Source organism: Caloenas nicobarica, chromosome 1 (assembly GCF_036013445.1).
Source record: "Caloenas nicobarica isolate bCalNic1 chromosome 1, bCalNic1.hap1, whole genome shotgun sequence".
Classification (NCBI taxonomy): domain Eukaryota; kingdom Metazoa; phylum Chordata; class Aves; order Columbiformes; family Columbidae; genus Caloenas; species Caloenas nicobarica.
This window is the reverse complement of record NC_088245.1, coordinates 70,239,691-70,245,600: the sequence shown is the minus strand read 5'-3', so window position 1 is coordinate 70,245,600 and position 5,910 is coordinate 70,239,691.

Genomic DNA, 5,910 nt, shown 5'->3' with positions numbered 1-5,910 from the left:
TCTCCAATTAAAAAAAAAAAGGAAAGAAAAAAAAAGAAAAAAAAAAAAGAAAAAAAAAAGGAGAAAAATTAAAAAAAGAAAAAAGAAAATAAAGAAAATAAAGAAAAAAGTGCAAGACCAAAGCAAGTTGGGACAAAATATTAAACCTACATTGCACATATGAAAGAAAGGAGAAAACTTCTGTATACATAGAACCAGGATCCATAGCAAAATCATGCAGAAAATCCACAGGGAGGTCTTCTGTGTAAGCTTTTCTGGTCTGAAAACCAGCATGAGTTAAAAGGAGAGATTAGCTTTGCTCTATTGTTGCTTTCCCCATTGGGCATGGCATACCTCTGAAAAAAACCTCTCTTCCAAATTCTCTGCCTATGACTTTTTCATGCCCTAGAACAATTATGTAGGACTTGTAAAACAGGGGATATAGGGCTCCAATGACAGAAGACAAGTATATATACATACAGTGGTGTACTCAGTAGTAGGATATTCAGTCCCACCATTCCCTCCTACAGTGAATGAAGGGTGAGTCTTATTCCCAAACCCAGAGTTTTATAAGCCTACTCCATTTAAAGGCAAATTCTTCTTTTGAGGTGACTCATCACTGTGTTGGAAAAAAACACTTTCCTACCTAACCCATATAGTCTGGACAGAAATGCAGCTACCATCTACCAGCTATAGCACTTCAAAGGAATAATAGAAACCACCGAAGAGATAGGAAGGAGAAGTCTTCTGGGAAGGAGAATTTTTTCCCACAGTGCTAGCATAAAGTTTCCAATATTGCAGTACTTGCAATCTCTGCTTTGGAAAGAAGAACTTCAGAAACAGATAGAAAGTTTTGTTCAACACCTTCTTTCCTTATCATGGCACTGCAGTGGGAGCTTTTTCAGCAGGGAAAGCTGCAACCAGCAAAACCTTACCAGGCAAACAGACCCATTGCTCTCCTCTCTCTTTGGCTGCTGTTTAGACAGTTACACAGTTGTGATTCCTCTGACAGAGAAAGGACAATCTCATCTGAGGTGGCACTCAGTGCTGCTCCACCAGCAAGAAGGGAGAGGGCTGAACTGGTGTGGTGCTGGTGTGTCTCCTCATTGTGCACATTTACTTTAACATCACACCCACCTGCTCTCTCGCAGCCCAGAGAACAGGAACTTCAAATGTAGGAAGCTGTGACACAGAGCGGATAACTACCAAACCAAAAGTTAATGCCCTGCTTTTCTGACCAAATCCCTGTGGTACTCTGTAAACCTTCTCTTGTATTATGTCCTGTTTTAAATAATTTCTTTAATGTCGATGCATTTAAACTGTATATTAGGGTGACTGAATCCCATGTAATCACATCCCTTATATATCTATACTTTAGTGAATTTTTATGATTTCCACTTATAATTTAGGCTCTGCAGATGTCACTGTTAATGTCTATTCTGCGAAAAATTTAATGTCAATAAAATAAATTATTCATTACTGCATATTCTGGTGCTCTGTGAGACTATAAATAGGATATATTTCACCTCATATCCCATCAAGCCCTCAGGGAAGCAGTGTTGAGACAGTAGGTGATGTTGTTTTATTGCTTTTGTCAGAACAGAGGGATCCCACAGACTTGTCTTGGAAATAAAAACTACAGTAAGAGGTCATAGGTTGGCAGAGGGGTACCAAAATGGGAAAATCACAAAAGCATGTCTTAGCCCTTGTACCAAAAGCAGGAGACAGCATACTTTAGCAAAACAATTGCTGTTCATAGTAGTTCCTGTAAATTCGGTTTTGAAGAAAAAGGTATTTCTGTGAATCAACGGCTCAGCCCATCCCCATGCACTCCTAATCCATGACCTCAGCCTCACTTCTTCAACTGTTCTCACCTCCCCAGTTTCTGTGTTCCCCCTATACTGAGCTTGCTGCTCTGCTGCACCCCAGAACACAAAACTCATACCTGCCTCTGGGATCCAGATCCTCCACACCACTCCCGCTCCCCTCCCTGGGTATCTTCCTGCTTCCCAGCAAGCGGCTGCTGCTGGGCACACACCCCAACGTGGTTCTTAAAGCAGAGGCACCTCAGACTCCCTCTCCGCATGAGCTGCAGCCCCCCAGCAAGCTGCACCCCGCACCGAAGGTGCTGAAGCAGAAGAGAGAGGCTGCAACACCTGTCCACCAACATGGGCAGCTTTCTCCAGGAACAAGTACTTCAGTGGGTTGGGTGTCTGCAGCACGAAGGGTCCTGACCCCACACACAACAAGCAGGACATCTCTTTGTTCGCAGTCTTCAAAATTACTTTTACTCGTTATCCCCCTGCCAAGAAACTCCCTTTCCAGCTTGCTCTCTTCTCAAGGCTTTAGTTGCTCTGGGCCTTTTACTGTGCACTTTTCTTCTAATCCTTTTCCCATCACACTTCATCCACCACTACTTTCAAATGGACTAGCTGCTTGGCAACAGATCACTCTCTGCCCTCCTGAAACTTATTTCTTGGCTCAACCCAGCTCCCATCAGGCGTTGCTATCCCACACCTTTCCCACGGGATATGAACTTGTGGATGTTCTCCCTTGCAAGAGAGACGAGCAGCTGGCATGCCAATTGGCTTTCGGGAGGTCTAGAATTACTCACAAATCAAATAAGGTGGCCACCAGCACTCTTTGGTAATAACACCAATAGCACTAGGCAAATGGAAATTGCTCGGTGCTGTGTTGCACATCTCAAGCAACATTTCCTCAGAAACATTTCCATGAGTCTCTGGCATAGTTTGTGTCTCATGAGATTGGTGCAGAGAAGTTTGGATTGGACTCAGGCAAGAAGTTTTCCCAGCAGCCTTCCCTCCTGTTTGGGTGCTCTCAGCACACTTTCACGTCCACAGCCGCTGTGACTTGTCACTGCTGTGTCCCACCAAGCATTTGCAGAAAGGCAGGGCACCGTACTGGCCTTTTTCCATATCAGATCAGTTGGTGCATGCACCACAGGCAGATTCTGCCCTTATATATACATGTATGATTTCGTTCATTTCACTGAAGACATAAGAAAGTACAAGAGAAAGTATTTAGTGGCAGAATCTGAATATCACAAAGGAAAATAGCAGATGAACAAGAAGCTTCAGGTTAGGCAAGCTGCATGGCTCATAGTGTGACAGCAATGGGCACTGATTGTTGGTTTATTTGTTTGCTTGCTTTAAAAAAAATGGTAAATGGACAAAGAAGTGGGAAATTTTCACTGGTAATTTACAGCATACTGTCACTTAGCTTCAGATTTGTCTCTACCAATAACCAAAGCTGAAGTGTTTTCTTCAGAGGGGAGATAACCTTGATTTCAAACTAAGTGATCTCCAGATGCTTTCAATATTCAGCACATGCATCAAGTCCTGAAAACAAGATTTCTCATTTCAGTCCAGAATTTAAGATACTTATCCAAAAAGTATAATCAGATTAACTAGTAGCAGTATACTATTTTCTTTTAATTTTATATTACCTTTTACTAGAATCCTACTAAGGCTACATATATATTTTTCTCACAGTGATACAAAAACCTGAATAATTTCACTGAAGTAAACTGAGGTGATTTACAGTGAGCAATTCTTCATTCTGTAGCTAAGAGGGCATAGTTTTATTTCTCAGGAAAAAAGCAGAGCATGATAGCTGTACTTAATACTTGCACATGGGTTGTTCAGTACTCTCTGGTTTGCAGAAAATGTGAATAATAGAATTTACAGCAGGCCTTTATATATTTTTTTCATACATTGATTAGTATCTTACTACACAAGTTGCATCTTTGAACCCAAAGGTGCAGTTGTCAGAGAAGGGCTCTAATCAGTCTGATGAAAGGTTGCAGAATCTCTGTTTTCACACTGAAAACCAACAGTATGTTCCACTCCAGCATTTAGGCTCACAGGGTAGGAAAGTTAGTAGTGTAGTGATGGTTTGAGCTGGCAATTTACAGGAATGGAGCATTTAGGTATTTTTCTTATATATTAAAGACTAAATCCAGAATCGACTTTGACGAGAACATCTATTCTGAAGGCAATTTATGAAAGTTGGGGATTTTTGGTTTATTTTTTTCAAGAAACTAAATTTGAACATCTGTGATTAATATGTGTTTCAGGTCATAAAGCAAAGAACCTCCACAGCTATTTTATCTCAGTACAAATTCAATAAAAATGACCTTGGCTTAGGACTTTGTAAAATAAAGGTTATCACATACCACTGAGATATGTGAAAAATAGAACTAAGCATCTCCTGTCCCTCTGAGGTAAAAATAAAAAGAGCTGTACAGGAAATTTCCCTATGGCATTTACTGGCACCATCTGCACTCTGATATCCACCACCATTTCTTTATATTCAAAATAATTCTGCTTCACATATAGCAGATATTGATTTTTACATACAAATACCAATGCACAATCATGTTTCTGCAAACACAGATGTAACCTAGGCTTATGAAATCAACCTGTTATTAATTTTGAAAATTCCAGTTTCTTCCTTTGCAACATTTCAATTTCACCAGCAACATAAGGGCCACCTGTAATCTGGGCTGACAGTAGTCTGGGCCCTTCAAAGCACATTTCCAGATGCTCAGCATATATAATAAATATCTCCAAGAAAGCATCCATAGAGGAGTTGTAACAGCTGTTGCTGCACACAGCTGCAAGCACCACAGGACAAAGTAGAACCATGAAGGAAGAACCACAGTGGTAAAGGAAACAAATTTTCACAAAGGAAACACATTTTTTGGGCGAAACCACAGCTCCCCACAGCATCATCATCGGGAAATGTCCTGTGCTGCCAGATCACCACTACATTACTTTACTCATCAGAAATCACTGCGAAGAGTGATACTCTACATTAACAGGAGTCACGTATTTTTACTTGAATTCATAATAAAAGTTTGTGATGTTGACGGTGCTACGTAATGTAAAAACATAAAGAAAAATATTTGGTTTCATTAAACTTTTCCCTGTCCTCAAGTAATTCTTCTGCAGTATAACCCATTTTTACAGAAGGTGGCTAGAGGTACTAGTGATTCAACTGACTTGGATGGGCTTAGGAAAGCCAATGCCGGAGCCCTGAATACCTTAATGGCCCTAGCCAGCCGCACTTGGGAGGCCTACAGAGGCCCTCCTTGTTACAAAATCAGGAGCCAAGGTCCTCTATAGGCACACTAGCTGCAAAGGAAATCTAAAGAAATGCTGAGGGAGCTGGCTGATGTCATTGTGAGGCCACTCTCTATTGTCTTTGAAAGGTTATGGTGATCCAGGGAGGCTCCTGAGGACTGGAAGAAAGTAAATATCACTCCTATCTTCAAGAAGGAAGATTTGGGGAACTACAGGCTGGTCAGTCATGCATCAGTCCTTGGGAAGGTGATGGAGCAAATCCTCCTGGAACCTGTTTCCAAACATAAGAAGGACAAGAAGGTGATTGAGAGTAATCAGCATGAATTTATGAAGGGGAAATTATGCTTGAGCAGCCTGGCACTTGTACAACAATATGACTGGTTTGGTAGATGAGGGAAGACCCATGGATGTTGTTTGGCAAGGCTTTTGACACAGTCTTCCACAACAACCTCACAGACAAGTTGAGGAAGCGTGGACAACATGAATGGTAAGGTGGATCAAATACTGGCTGAAGTGCTGGGTTTAAAGGGTTGTGATCAGCACCACGAAGTTCAGCTGGAGGCCAGTCTCTACTGGTATACCCCAGGGGAAAATACCAGGGCCAATATTGAATTATTGAACACTGGAATATTTATTAATGGCCTGAACAATAGAACAGAGTGCACCCTTGGCAAGTCTGTAGACAATACAAAATTGGGAGGAGTGACTGATGCACAAGATGGCTGTCCTCCCATTTAGAAGGACTTTCACAGGCCAGAGAAATGGACCGACATGAACCCCGTGAAGTTCAACAAAGGGAAATGCAAAGTCCTGTATGTGAGGAGAA